The sequence below is a fragment of the Rhinoderma darwinii genome, assembly GCF_050947455.1.
Source record: "Rhinoderma darwinii isolate aRhiDar2 chromosome 5 unlocalized genomic scaffold, aRhiDar2.hap1 SUPER_5_unloc_26, whole genome shotgun sequence".
Classification (NCBI taxonomy): domain Eukaryota; kingdom Metazoa; phylum Chordata; class Amphibia; order Anura; family Rhinodermatidae; genus Rhinoderma; species Rhinoderma darwinii.
Genome location: NW_027461783.1, coordinates 147,124 through 161,831, shown reverse-complemented (window position 1 = coordinate 161,831; position 14,708 = coordinate 147,124). Strand labels below are relative to the sequence as shown.

The window sequence follows — 14,708 nt, the reverse complement described above, 5'->3', positions numbered from 1 at the left end:
CACCCCTTGTTCCTTCACACCTTGTATCAGCTGTAATCCAGTCCAGTCCAGTGCTGCCTGCTGAGCAGCACTGACCAACACTGCCTGGGCCCAGGCTTTTATCTCTGAGGCCCCATTATGATGTCAGAAAGCTGGCTCTGGAATCCTGAGGGCTCCACTATGACACGTGCAAAGTTCCGTCTGAACTTTATATAAGACGGTGAGGCTCAGTCAGTCACTCAGTGTTGCCTGAGAGGGCAACACTGCAACAGCCGGCCGCCAGGCTGTCTTTTTTTTGCACAGCTAGTTGCCTCCAGGAGGCCACAAGAGGGAGACAAGGGACTGCAAAATGGAAAATAGGCATCCACCAACTTTACAGACAACTTCTCCTTGCTCCTACAACCTCCATCCTTGCACAGTTTGTTATTCTTCTAGGTAACATAGTAACAAATCCAAATTGCTGCTCTCTTTGTAGGCAAGCAAGGCTTTGTTGCAACTGCAATTCTTACTTCTTCTTGAAATGTAGGGACGACAGTACATTCCATCACATCCATCTAGTGTACACAGGTAGGTCCATTGTGGCGGGCAGGCGAGCGGGCGGGCTGCTTTATTGGCTGTTTGCTGTTCCCCTACTCCACTCCACTATTTGACTGTTGTGCTGCATCAATCAATCAATCAATCAATCAATCAATCAATCAATCAATCAATCAATCAGTGGCTGGCTCAGGTGCAGCTCTTTAACTTACCTAAAAGGGAGGGCGGAGAGAAGACAAGGAAGGTGAATGAGGTGTTCCAATGTGAAATGCTGGAAACACAGAAACACAGACGACACACAACAAGAGGTGGCAATCTATTCATTAATTGCATTTAATCAATGAGCTCATTATCACTCATGCATTGTCCAACAGGTGTTGAAATAATGGGATTAAAAGGGGAGATCCCTTCAGAAAGACAGAAACAATAGCAAAGACAAAAAACACTTTTGGAATCTGCTTTTAGTCAACACATAAGGAAAGGGTGCACCGGTCCTGGAAATACTGCAATACCAGGTCAATGCGTGGAGTGGACAGAGCAAGCTCTATTTCCATCTCCCTGTTCTAAAAATCCATTTAATATATGGTCCCCAGATAGGGGACGTATCAGATATTAAACTGATAAGAACAGATACTACACTTGATCTTAGCCAAAAGGCCGAGAAGCGATAACCCGAACGGGCCGCGCGTTGCCCGAGCCTGCCCGATACTGCTGTTCAGCCCTTGCAGCGATTCAGCCTACTTCTAGGCAATTCCATGGGGCCCTGCAGGCTCACACACTCACAGCTACACGGGAGGTGAATAAAGGCCGGAGAGGAAGCCAGACAGGATTTGCTTCTTTTGCTTGCACCACAATGCAGTGCTGAAAGAGGAGGAATCTACATAAAAACGCCTTCCTGGCAACGCCCAAATGCCCTGCTGCCATGCAGATAAACACTGGCAGCGGCAGCAAGTGCATGCCCACAGCCACCCCTTGTTCCTTCACACCTTGTATCAGCTGTAATCCAGTCCAGTCCAGTGCTGCGTGCTGAGCAGCACTGACCAACACTGCCTGGGCCCAGGCTTTTATCTCTGAGGCCCCATTATGATGTCAGAAAGCTGGCTCTGGAATCCTGAGGGCTCCACTATGACACGTGCAAAGTTCCGTCTGAACTTTATATAAGACGGTGAGGCTCAGTCAGTCACTCAGTGTTGCCTGAGAGGGCAACACTGCAACAGCCGGCCGCCAGGCTGTCTTTTTTTTGCACAGCTAGTTGCCTCCAGGAGGCCACAAGAGGGAGACAAGGGACTGCAAAATGGAAAATAGGCATCCACCAACTTTACAGACAACTTCTCCTTGCTCCTACAACCTCCATCCTTGCACAGTTTGTTATTCTTCTAGGTAACATAGTAACAAATCCAAATTGCTGCTCTCTTTGTAGGCAAGCAAGGCTTTGTTGCAACTGCAATTCTTACTTCTTCTTGAAATGTAGGGACGACAGTACATTCCATCACATCCATCTAGTGTACACAGGTAGGTCCATTGTGGCGGGCAGGCGAGCGGGCGGGCTGCTTTATTGGCTGTTTGCTGTTCCCCTACTCCACTCCACTATTTGACTGTTGTGCTGCATCAATCAATCAATCAATCAATCAATCAATCAATCAATCAATCAATCAATCAGTGGCTGGCTCAGGTGCAGCTCTTTAACTTACCTAAAAGGGAGGGCGGAGAGAAGACAAGGAAGGTGAATGAGGTGTTCCAATGTGAAATGCCGGAAACACAGAAACACAGACGACACACAACAAGAGGTGGCAATCTATTCATTAATTGCATTTAATCAATGAGCTCATTATCACTCATGCATTGTCCAACAGGTGTTGAAATAATGGGATTAAAAGGGGAGATCCCTTCAGAAAGACAGAAACAATAGCAAAGACAAAAAACACTTTTGGAATCTGCTTTTAGTCAACACATAAGGAAAGGGTGCACCGGTCCTGGAAATACTGCAATACCAGGTCAATGCGTGGAGTGGACAGAGCAAGCTCTATTTCCATCTCCCTGTTCTAAAAATCCATTTAATATATGGTCCCCAGATAGGGGACGTATCAGATATTAAACTGATAAGAACAGATACTACACTTGATCTTAGCCAAAAGGCCGAGAAGCGATAACCCGAAGGGGCCGCGCGTTGCCCGAGCCTGCCCGATACTGCTGTTCAGCCCTTGCAGCGATTCAGCCTACTTCTAGGCAATTCCATGGGGCCCTGCAGGCTCACACACTGACAGCTACACGGGAGGTGAATAAAGGCCGGAGAGGAAGCCAGACAGGATTTGCTTCTTTTGCTTGCACCACAATGCAGTGCTGAAAGAGGAGGAATCTACATAAAAACGCCTTCCTGGCAACGCCCAAATGCCCTGCTGCCATGCAGATAAACACTGGCAGCGGCAGCAAGTGCATGCCCACAGCCACCCCTTGTTCCTTCACACCTTGTATCAGCTGTAATCCAGTCCAGTCCAGTGCTGCCTGCTGAGCAGCACTGACCAACACTGCCTGGGCCCAGGCTTTTATCTCTGAGGCCCCATTATGATGTCAGAAAGCTGGCTCTGGAATCCTGAGGGCTCCACTATGACACGTGCAAAGTTCCGTCTGAACTTTATATAAGACGGTGAGGCTCAGTCAGTCACTCAGTGTTGCCTGAGAGGGCAACACTGCAACAGCCGGCCGCCAGGCTGTCTTTTTTTTGCACAGCTAGTTGCCTCCAGGAGGCCACAAGAGGGAGACAAGGGACTGCAAAATGGAAAATAGGCATCCACCAACTTTACAGACAACTTCTCCTTGCTCCTACAACCTCCATCCTTGCACAGTTTGTTATTCTTCTAGGTAACATAGTAACAAATCCAAATTGCTGCTCTCTTTGTAGGCAAGCAAGGCTTTGTTGCAACTGCAATTCTTACTTCTTCTTGAAATGTAGGGACGACAGTACATTCCATCACATCCATCTAGTGTACACAGGTAGGTCCATTGTGGCGGGCAGGCGAGCGGGCGGGCTGCTTTATTGGCTGTTTGCTGTTCCCCTACTCCACTCCACTATTTGACTGTTGTGCTGCATCAATCAATCAATCAATCAATCAATCAATCAATCAATCAATCAATCAATCAATCAATCAATCAGTGGCTGGCTCAGGTGCAGCTCTTTAACTTACCTAAAAGGGAGGGCGGAGAGAAGACAAGGAAGGTGAATGAGGTGTTCCAATGTGAAATGCTGGAAACACAGAAACACAGACGACACACAACAAGAGGTGGCAATCTATTCATTAATTGCATTTAATCAATGAGCTCATTATCACTCATGCATTGTCCAACAGGTGTTGAAATAATGGGATTAAAAGGGGAGATCCCTTCAGAAAGACAGAAACAATAGCAAAGACAAAAAACACTTTTGGAATCTGCTTTTAGTCAACACATAAGGAAAGGGTGCACCGGTCCTGGAAATACTGCAATACCAGGTCAATGCGTGGAGTGGACAGAGCAAGCTCTATTTCCATCTCCCTGTTCTAAAAATCCATTTAATATATGGTCCCCAGATAGGGGACGTATCAGATATTAAACTGATAAGAACAGATACTACACTTGATCTTAGCCAAAAGGCCGAGAAGCGATAACCCGAACGGGCCGCGCGTTGCCCGAGCCTGCCCGATACTGCTGTTCAGCCCTTGCAGCGATTCAGCCTACTTCTAGGCAATTCCATGGGGCCCTGCAGGCTCACACACTCACAGCTACACGGGAGGTGAATAAAGGCCGGAGAGGAAGCCAGACAGGATTTGCTTCTTTTGCTTGCACCACAATGCAGTGCTGAAAGAGGAGGAATCTACATAAAAACGCCTTCCTGGCAACGCCCAAATGCCCTGCTGCCATGCAGATAAACACTGGCAGCGGCAGCAAGTGCATGCCCACAGCCACCCCTTGTTCCTTCACACCTTGTATCAGCTGTAATCCAGTCCAGTCCAGTGCTGCCTGCTGAGCAGCACTGACCAACACTGCCTGGGCCCAGGCTTTTATCTCTGAGGCCCCATTATGATGTCAGAAAGCTGGCTCTGGAATCCTGAGGGCTCCACTATGACACGTGCAAAGTTCCGTCTGAACTTTATATAAGACGGTGAGGCTCAGTCAGTCACTCAGTGTTGCCTGAGAGGGCAACACTGCAACAGCCGGCCGCCAGGCTGTCTTTTTTTTGCACAGCTAGTTGCCTCCAGGAGGCCACAAGAGGGAGACAAGGGACTGCAAAATGGAAAATAGGCATCCACCAACTTTACAGACAACTTCTCCTTGCTCCTACAACCTCCATCCTTGCACAGTTTGTTATTCTTCTAGGTAACATAGTAACAAATCCAAATTGCTGCTCTCTTTGTAGGCAAGCAAGGCTTTGTTGCAACTGCAATTCTTACTTCTTCTTGAAATGTAGGGACGACAGTACATTCCATCACATCCATCTAGTGTACACAGGTAGGTCCATTGTGGCGGGCAGGCGAGCGGGCGGGCTGCTTTATTGGCTGTTTGCTGTTCCCCTACTCCACTCCACTATTTGACTGTTGTGCTGCATCAATCAATCAATCAATCAATCAATCAATCAATCAATCAATCAATCAATCAATCAATCAGTGGCTGGCTCAGGTGCAGCTCTTTAACTTACCTAAAAGGGAGGGCGGAGAGAAGACAAGGAAGGTGAATGAGGTGTTCCAATGTGAAATGCCGGAAACACAGAAACACAGACGACACACAACAAGAGGTGGCAATCTATTCATTAATTGCATTTAATCAATGAGCTCATTATCACTCATGCATTGTCCAACAGGTGTTGAAATAATGGGATTAAAAGGGGAGATCCCTTCAGAAAGACAGAAACAATAGCAAAGACAAAAAACACTTTTGGAATCTGCTTTTAGTCAACACATAAGGAAAGGGTGCACCGGTCCTGGAAATACTGCAATACCAGGTCAATGCGTGGAGTGGACAGAGCAAGCTCTATTTCCATCTCCCTGTTCTAAAAATCCATTTAATATATGGTCCCCAGATAGGGGACGTATCAGATATTAAACTGATAAGAACAGATACTACACTTGATCTTAGCCAAAAGGCCGAGAAGCGATAACCCGAACGGGCCGCGCGTTGCCCGAGCCTGCCCGATACTGCTGTTCAGCCCTTGCAGCGATTCAGCCTACTTCTAGGCAATTCCATGGGGCCCTGCAGGCTCACACACTCACAGCTACACGGGAGGTGAATAAAGGCCGGAGAGGAAGCCAGACAGGATTTGCTTCTTTTGCTTGCACCACAATGCAGTGCTGAAAGAGGAGGAATCTACATAAAAACGCCTTCCTGGCAACGCCCAAATGCCCTGCTGCCATGCAGATAAACACTGGCAGCGGCAGCAAGTGCATGCCCACAGCCACCCCTTGTTCCTTCACACCTTGTATCAGCTGTAATCCAGTCCAGTCCAGTGCTGCCTGCTGAGCAGCACTGACCAACACTGCCTGGGCCCAGGCTTTTATCTCTGAGGCCCCATTATGATGTCAGAAAGCTGGCTCTGGAATCCTGAGGGCTCCACTATGACACGTGCAAAGTTCCGTCTGAACTTTATATAAGACGGTGAGGCTCAGTCAGTCACTCAGTGTTGCCTGAGAGGGCAACACTGCAACAGCCGGCCGCCAGGCTGTCTTTTTTTTGCACAGCTAGTTGCCTCCAGGAGGCCACAAGAGGGAGACAAGGGACTGCAAAATGGAAAATAGGCATCCACCAACTTTACAGACAACTTCTCCTTGCTCCTACAACCTCCATCCTTGCACAGTTTGTTATTCTTCTAGGTAACATAGTAACAAATCCAAATTGCTGCTCTCTTTGTAGGCAAGCAAGGCTTTGTTGCAACTGCAATTCTTACTTCTTCTTGAAATGTAGGGACGACAGTACATTCCATCACATCCATCTAGTGTACACAGGTAGGTCCATTGTGGCGGGCAGGCGAGCGGGCGGGCTGCTTTATTGGCTGTTTGCTGTTCCCCTACTCCACTCCACTATTTGACTGTTGTGCTGCATCAATCAATCAATCAATCAATCAATCAATCAATCAATCAATCAGTGGCTGGCTCAGGTGCAGCTCTTTAACTTACCTAAAAGGGAGGGCGGAGAGAAGACAAGGAAGGTGAATGAGGTGTTCCAATGTGAAATGCCGGAAACACAGAAACACAGACGACACACAACAAGAGGTGGCAATCTATTCATTAATTGCATTTAATCAATGAGCTCATTATCACTCATGCATTGTCCAACAGGTGTTGAAATAATGGGATTAAAAGGGGAGATCCCTTCAGAAAGACAGAAACAATAGCAAAGACAAAAAACACTTTTGGAATCTGCTTTTAGTCAACACATAAGGAAAGGGTGCACCGGTCCTGGAAATACTGCAATACCAGGTCAATGCGTGGAGTGGACAGAGCAAGCTCTATTTCCATCTCCCTGTTCTAAAAATCCATTTAATATATGGTCCCCAGATAGGGGACGTATCAGATATTAAACTGATAAGAACAGATACTACACTTGATCTTAGCCAAAAGGCCGAGAAGCGATAACCCGAACGGGCCGCGCGTTGCCCGAGCCTGCCCGATACTGCTGTTCAGCCCTTGCAGCGATTCAGCCTACTTCTAGGCAATTCCATGGGGCCCTGCAGGCTCACACACTCACAGCTACACGGGAGGTGAATAAAGGCCGGAGAGGAAGCCAGACAGGATTTGCTTCTTTTGCTTGCACCACAATGCAGTGCTGAAAGAGGAGGAATCTACATAAAAACGCCTTCCTGGCAACGCCCAAATGCCCTGCTGCCATGCAGATAAACACTGGCAGCGGCAGCAAGTGCATGCCCACAGCCACCCCTTGTTCCTTCACACCTTGTATCAGCTGTAATCCAGTCCAGTCCAGTGCTGCCTGCTGAGCAGCACTGACCAACACTGCCTGGGCCCAGGCTTTTATCTCTGAGGCCCCATTATGATGTCAGAAAGCTGGCTCTGGAATCCTGAGGGCTCCACTATGACACGTGCAAAGTTCCGTCTGAACTTTATATAAGACGGTGAGGCTCAGTCAGTCACTCAGTGTTGCCTGAGAGGGCAACACTGCAACAGCCGGCCGCCAGGCTGTCTTTTTTTTGCACAGCTAGTTGCCTCCAGGAGGCCACAAGAGGGAGACAAGGGACTGCAAAATGGAAAATAGGCATCCACCAACTTTACAGACAACTTCTCCTTGCTCCTACAACCTCCATCCTTGCACAGTTTGTTATTCTTCTAGGTAACATAGTAACAAATCCAAATTGCTGCTCTCTTTGTAGGCAAGCAAGGCTTTGTTGCAACTGCAATTCTTACTTCTTCTTGAAATGTAGGGACGACAGTACATTCCATCACATCCATCTAGTGTACACAGGTAGGTCCATTGTGGCGGGCAGGCGAGCGGGCGGGCTGCTTTATTGGCTGTTTGCTGTTCCCCTACTCCACTCCACTATTTGACTGTTGTGCTGCATCAATCAATCAATCAATCAATCAATCAATCAATCAATCAATCAATCAATCAGTGGCTGGCTCAGGTGCAGCTCTTTAACTTACCTAAAAGGGAGGGCGGAGAGAAGACAAGGAAGGTGAATGAGGTGTTCCAATGTGAAATGCCGGAAACACAGAAACACAGACGACACACAACAAGAGGTGGCAATCTATTCATTAATTGCATTTAATCAATGAGCTCATTATCACTCATGCATTGTCCAACAGGTGTTGAAATAATGGGATTTAAAGGGGAGATCCCTTCAGAAAGACAGAAACAATAGCAAAGACAAAAAACACTTTTGGAATCTGCTTTTAGTCAACACATAAGGAAAGGGTGCACCGGTCCTGGAAATACTGCAATACCAGGTCAATGCGTGGAGTGGACAGAGCAAGCTCTATTTCCATCTCCCTGTTCTAAAAATCCATTTAATATATGGTCCCCAGATAGGGGACGTATCAGATATTAAACTGATAAGAACAGATACTACACTTGATCTTAGCCAAAAGGCCGAGAAGCGATAACCCGAACGGGCCGCGCGTTGCCCGAGCCTGCCCGATACTGCTGTTCAGCCCTTGCAGCGATTCAGCCTACTTCTAGGCAATTCCATGGGGCCCTGCAGGCTCACACACTCACAGCTACACGGGAGGTGAATAAAGGCCGGAGAGGAAGCCAGACAGGATTTGCTTCTTTTGCTTGCACCACAATGCAGTGCTGAAAGAGGAGGAATCTACATAAAAACGCCTTCCTGGCAACGCCCAAATGCCCTGCTGCCATGCAGATAAACACTGGCAGCGGCAGCAAGTGCATGCCCACAGCCACCCCTTGTTCCTTCACACCTTGTATCAGCTGTAATCCAGTCCAGTCCAGTGCTGCCTGCTGAGCAGCACTGACCAACACTGCCTGGGCCCAGGCTTTTATCTCTGAGGCCCCATTATGATGTCAGAAAGCTGGCTCTGGAATCCTGAGGGCTCCACTATGACACGTGCAAAGTTCCGTCTGAACTTTATATAAGACGGTGAGGCTCAGTCAGTCACTCAGTGTTGCCTGAGAGGGCAACACTGCAACAGCCGGCCGCCAGGCTGTCTTTTTTTTGCACAGCTAGTTGCCTCCAGGAGGCCACAAGAGGGAGACAAGGGACTGCAAAATGGAAAATAGGCATCCACCAACTTTACAGACAACTTCTCCTTGCTCCTACAACCTCCATCCTTGCACAGTTTGTTATTCTTCTAGGTAACATAGTAACAAATCCAAATTGCTGCTCTCTTTGTAGGCAAGCAAGGCTTTGTTGCAACTGCAATTCTTACTTCTTCTTGAAATGTAGGGACGACAGTACATTCCATCACATCCATCTAGTGTACACAGGTAGGTCCATTGTGGCGGGCAGGCGAGCGGGCGGGCTGCTTTATTGGCTGTTTGCTGTTCCCCTACTCCACTCCACTATTTGACTGTTGTGCTGCATCAATCAATCAATCAATCAATCAATCAATCAATCAATCAATCAATCAGTGGCTGGCTCAGGTGCAGCTCTTTAACTTACCTAAAAGGGAGGGCGGAGAGAAGACAAGGAAGGTGAATGAGGTGTTCCAATGTGAAATGCCGGAAACACAGAAACACAGACGACACACAACAAGAGGTGGCAATCTATTCATTAATTGCATTTAATCAATGAGCTCATTATCACTCATGCATTGTCCAACAGGTGTTGAAATAATGGGATTAAAAGGGGAGATCCCTTCAGAAAGACAGAAACAATAGCAAAGACAAAAAACACTTTTGGAATCTGCTTTTAGTCAACACATAAGGAAAGGGTGCACCGGTCCTGGAAATACTGCAATACCAGGTCAATGCGTGGAGTGGACAGAGCAAGCTCTATTTCCATCTCCCTGTTCTAAAAATCCATTTAATATATGGTCCCCAGATAGGGGACGTATCAGATATTAAACTGATAAGAACAGATACTACACTTGATCTTAGCCAAAAGGCCGAGAAGCGATAACCCGAACGGGCCGCGCGTTGCCCGAGCCTGCCCGATACTGCTGTTCAGCCCTTGCAGCGATTCAGCCTACTTCTAGGCAATTCCATGGGGCCCTGCAGGCTCACACACTCACAGCTACACGGGAGGTGAATAAAGGCCGGAGAGGAAGCCAGACAGGATTTGCTTCTTTTGCTTGCACCACAATGCAGTGCTGAAAGAGGAGGAATCTACATAAAAACGCCTTCCTGGCAACGCCCAAATGCCCTGCTGCCATGCAGATAAACACTGGCAGCGGCAGCAAGTGCATGCCCACAGCCACCCCTTGTTCCTTCACACCTTGTATCAGCTGTAATCCAGTCCAGTCCAGTGCTGCCTGCTGAGCAGCACTGACCAACACTGCCTGGGCCCAGGCTTTTATCTCTGAGGCCCCATTATGATGTCAGAAAGCTGGCTCTGGAATCCTGAGGGCTCCACTATGACACGTGCAAAGTTCCGTCTGAACTTTATATAAGACGGTGAGGCTCAGTCAGTCACTCAGTGTTGCCTGAGAGGGCAACACTGCAACAGCCGGCCGCCAGGCTGTCTTTTTTTTGCACAGCTAGTTGCCTCCAGGAGGCCACAAGAGGGAGACAAGGGACTGCAAAATGGAAAATAGGCATCCACCAACTTTACAGACAACTTCTCCTTGCTCCTACAACCTCCATCCTTGCACAGTTTGTTATTCTTCTAGGTAACATAGTAACAAATCCAAATTGCTGCTCTCTTTGTAGGCAAGCAAGGCTTTGTTGCAACTGCAATTCTTACTTCTTCTTGAAATGTAGGGACGACAGTACATTCCATCACATCCATCTAGTGTACACAGGTAGGTCCATTGTGGCGGGCAGGCGAGCGGGCGGGCTGCTTTATTGGCTGTTTGCTGTTCCCCTACTCCACTCCACTATTTGACTGTTGTGCTGCATCAATCAATCAATCAATCAATCAATCAATCAATCAATCAATCAATCAATCAATCAATCAATCAATCAATCAATCAGTGGCTGGCTCAGGTGCAGCTCTTTAACTTACCTAAAAGGGAGGGCGGAGAGAAGACAAGGAAGGTGAATGAGGTGTTCCAATGTGAAATGCCGGAAACACAGAAACACAGACGACACACAACAAGAGGTGGCAATCTATTCATTAATTGCATTTAATCAATGAGCTCATTATCACTCATGCATTGTCCAACAGGTGTTGAAATAATGGGATTAAAAGGGGAGATCCCTTCAGAAAGACAGAAACAATAGCAAAGACAAAAAACACTTTTGGAATCTGCTTTTAGTCAACACATAAGGAAAGGGTGCACCAGTCCTGGAAATACTGCAATACCAGGTCAATGCGTGGAGTGGACAGAGCAAGCTCTATTTCCATCTCCCTGTTCTAAAAATCCATTTAATATATGGTCCCCAGATAGGGGACGTATCAGATATTAAACTGATAAGAACAGATACTACACTTGATCTTAGCCAAAAGGCCGAGAAGCGATAACCCGAACGGGCCGCGCGTTGCCCGAGCCTGCCCGATACTGCTGTTCAGCCCTTGCAGCGATTCAGCCTACTTCTAGGCAATTCCATGGGGCCCTGCAGGCTCACACACTCACAGCTACACGGGAGGTGAATAAAGGCCGGAGAGGAAGCCAGACAGGATTTGCTTCTTTTGCTTGCACCACAATGCAGTGCTGAAAGAGGAGGAATCTACATAAAAACGCCTTCCTGGCAACGCCCAAATGCCCTGCTGCCATGCAGATAAACACTGGCAGCGGCAGCAAGTGCATGCCCACAGCCACCCCTTGTTCCTTCACACCTTGTATCAGCTGTAATCCAGTCCAGTCCAGTGCTGCCTGCTGAGCAGCACTGACCAACACTGCCTGGGCCCAGGCTTTTATCTCTGAGGCCCCATTATGATGTCAGAAAGCTGGCTCTGGAATCCTGAGGGCTCCACTATGACACGTGCAAAGTTCCGTCTGAACTTTATATAAGACGGTGAGGCTCAGTCAGTCACTCAGTGTTGCCTGAGAGGGCAACACTGCAACAGCCGGCCGCCAGGCTGTCTTTTTTTTGCACAGCTAGTTGCCTCCAGGAGGCCACAAGAGGGAGACAAGGGACTGCAAAATGGAAAATAGGCATCCACCAACTTTACAGACAACTTCTCCTTGCTCCTACAACCTCCATCCTTGCACAGTTTGTTATTCTTCTAGGTAACATAGTAACAAATCCAAATTGCTGCTCTCTTTGTAGGCAAGCAAGGCTTTGTTGCAACTGCAATTCTTACTTCTTCTTGAAATGTAGGGACGACAGTACATTCCATCACATCCATCTAGTGTACACAGGTAGGTCCATTGTGGCGGGCAGGCGAGCGGGCGGGCTGCTTTATTGGCTGTTTGCTGTTCCCCTACTCCACTCCACTATTTGACTGTTGTGCTGCATCAATCAATCAATCAATCAATCAATCAATCAATCAATCAATCAGTGGCTGGCTCAGGTGCAGCTCTTTAACTTACCTAAAAGGGAGGGCGGAGAGAAGACAAGGAAGGTGAATGAGGTGTTCCAATGTGAAATGCCGGAAACACAGAAACACAGACGACACACAACAAGAGGTGGCAATCTATTCATTAATTGCATTTAATCAATGAGCTCATTATCACTCATGCATTGTCCAACAGGTGTTGAAATAATGGGATTAAAAGGGGAGATCCCTTCAGAAAGACAGAAACAATAGCAAAGACAAAAAACACTTTTGGAATCTGCTTTTAGTCAACACATAAGGAAAGGGTGCACCGGTCCTGGAAATACTGCAATACCAGGTCAATGCGTGGAGTGGACAGAGCAAGCTCTATTTCCATCTCCCTGTTCTAAAAATCCATTTAATATATGGTCCCCAGATAGGGGACGTATCAGATATTAAACTGATAAGAACAGATACTACACTTGATCTTAGCCAAAAGGCCGAGAAGCGATAACCCGAACGGGCCGCGCGTTGCCCGAGCCTGCCCGATACTGCTGTTCAGCCCTTGCAGCGATTCAGCCTACTTCTAGGCAATTCCATGGGGCCCTGCAGGCTCACACACTCACAGCTACACGGGAGGTGAATAAAGGCCGGAGAGGAAGCCAGACAGGATTTGCTTCTTTTGCTTGCACCACAATGCAGTGCTGAAAGAGGAGGAATCTACATAAAAACGCCTTCCTGGCAACGCCCAAATGCCCTGCTGCCATGCAGATAAACACTGGCAGCGGCAGCAAGTGCATGCCCACAGCCACCCCTTGTTCCTTCACACCTTGTATCAGCTGTAATCCAGTCCAGTCCAGTGCTGCCTGCTGAGCAGCACTGACCAACACTGCCTGGGCCCAGGCTTTTATCTCTGAGGCCCCATTATGATGTCAGAAAGCTGGCTCTGGAATCCTGAGGGCTCCACTATGACACGTGCAAAGTTCCGTCTGAACTTTATATAAGACGGTGAGGCTCAGTCAGTCACTCAGTGTTGCCTGAGAGGGCAACACTGCAACAGCCGGCCGCCAGGCTGTCTTTTTTTTGCACAGCTAGTTGCCTCCAGGAGGCCACAAGAGGGAGACAAGGGACTGCAAAATGGAAAATAGGCATCCACCAACTTTACAGACAACTTCTCCTTGCTCCTACAACCTCCATCCTTGCACAGTTTGTTATTCTTCTAGGTAACATAGTAACAAATCCAAATTGCTGCTCTCTTTGTAGGCAAGCAAGGCTTTGTTGCAACTGCAATTCTTACTTCTTCTTGAAATGTAGGGACGACAGTACATTCCATCACATCCATCTAGTGTACACAGGTAGGTCCATTGTGGCGGGCAGGCGAGCGGGCGGGCTGCTTTATTGGCTGTTTGCTGTTCCCCTACTCCACTCCACTATTTGACTGTTGTGCTGCATCAATCAATCAATCAATCAATCAATCAATCAATCAATCAATCAATCAATCAATCAATCAATCAGTGGCTGGCTCAGGTGCAGCTCTTTAACTTACCTAAAAGGGAGGGCGGAGAGAAGACAAGGAAGGTGAATGAGGTGTTCCAATGTGAAATGCCGGAAACACAGAAACACAGACGACACACAACAAGAGGTGGCAATCTATTCATTAATTGCATTTAATCAATGAGCTCATTATCACTCATGCATTGTCCAACAGGTGTTGAAATAATGGGATTAAAAGGGGAGATCCCTTCAGAAAGACAGAAACAATAGCAAAGACAAAAAACACTTTTGGAATCTGCTTTTAGTCAACACATAAGGAAAGGGTGCACCGGTCCTGGAAATACTGCAATACCAGGTCAATGCGTGGAGTGGACAGAGCAAGCTCTATTTCCATCTCCCTGTTCTAAAAATCCATTTAATATATGGTCCCCAGATAGGGGACGTATCAGATATTAAACTGATAAGAACAGATACTACACTTGATCTTAGCCAAAAGGCCGAGAAGCGATAACCCGAACGGGCCGCGCGTTGCCCGAGCCTGCCCGATACTGCTGTTCAGCCCTTGCAGCGATTCAGCCTACTTCTAGGCAATTCCATGGGGCCCTGCAGGCTCACACACTCACAGCTACACGGGAGGTGAATAAAGGCCGGAGAGGAAGCCAGACAGGATTTGCTTCTTTTGCTTGCA

At 47.7% G+C, this 14,708-nt stretch overlaps 10 non-coding genes across 10 annotated transcripts; all 10 read right to left on the bottom strand.

Annotated features, from left to right (window-relative positions):
* Window positions 1-991: 991 nt before the first annotated feature.
* LOC142688500 (U2 spliceosomal RNA) lies at window positions 992-1,182 on the bottom strand. Its single transcript, XR_012857578.1, has one exon. It is a non-coding gene; the product is annotated as a U2 spliceosomal RNA (small nuclear RNA).
* A 1,288-nt stretch (window positions 1,183-2,470) lies between these two features.
* LOC142688499 (U2 spliceosomal RNA) lies at window positions 2,471-2,661 on the bottom strand. Its single transcript, XR_012857577.1, has one exon. It is a non-coding gene; the product is annotated as a U2 spliceosomal RNA (small nuclear RNA).
* Window positions 2,662-3,961: 1,300 nt separating this feature from the next.
* On the bottom strand, window positions 3,962-4,152 carry LOC142688498 (U2 spliceosomal RNA). Its single transcript, XR_012857576.1, has one exon. It is a non-coding gene; the product is annotated as a U2 spliceosomal RNA (small nuclear RNA).
* A 1,296-nt stretch (window positions 4,153-5,448) lies between these two features.
* LOC142688497 (U2 spliceosomal RNA) lies at window positions 5,449-5,639 on the bottom strand. The gene has a single exon (XR_012857575.1). It is a non-coding gene; the product is annotated as a U2 spliceosomal RNA (small nuclear RNA).
* A 1,280-nt stretch (window positions 5,640-6,919) lies between these two features.
* On the bottom strand, window positions 6,920-7,110 carry LOC142688496 (U2 spliceosomal RNA). The gene has a single exon (XR_012857574.1). It is a non-coding gene; the product is annotated as a U2 spliceosomal RNA (small nuclear RNA).
* A 1,288-nt stretch (window positions 7,111-8,398) lies between these two features.
* Window positions 8,399-8,589, bottom strand: LOC142688495 (U2 spliceosomal RNA). Its single transcript, XR_012857573.1, has one exon. It is a non-coding gene; the product is annotated as a U2 spliceosomal RNA (small nuclear RNA).
* A 1,284-nt stretch (window positions 8,590-9,873) lies between these two features.
* On the bottom strand, window positions 9,874-10,064 carry LOC142688494 (U2 spliceosomal RNA). Its single transcript, XR_012857572.1, has one exon. It is a non-coding gene; the product is annotated as a U2 spliceosomal RNA (small nuclear RNA).
* A 1,312-nt stretch (window positions 10,065-11,376) lies between these two features.
* LOC142688771 (U2 spliceosomal RNA) lies at window positions 11,377-11,567 on the bottom strand. Its single transcript, XR_012857824.1, has one exon. It is a non-coding gene; the product is annotated as a U2 spliceosomal RNA (small nuclear RNA).
* Window positions 11,568-12,847: 1,280 nt separating this feature from the next.
* LOC142688492 (U2 spliceosomal RNA) lies at window positions 12,848-13,038 on the bottom strand. The gene has a single exon (XR_012857571.1). It is a non-coding gene; the product is annotated as a U2 spliceosomal RNA (small nuclear RNA).
* A 1,300-nt stretch (window positions 13,039-14,338) lies between these two features.
* Window positions 14,339-14,529, bottom strand: LOC142688491 (U2 spliceosomal RNA). The gene has a single exon (XR_012857570.1). It is a non-coding gene; the product is annotated as a U2 spliceosomal RNA (small nuclear RNA).
* Between the last annotated feature and the right edge of the window lie 179 nt (window positions 14,530-14,708).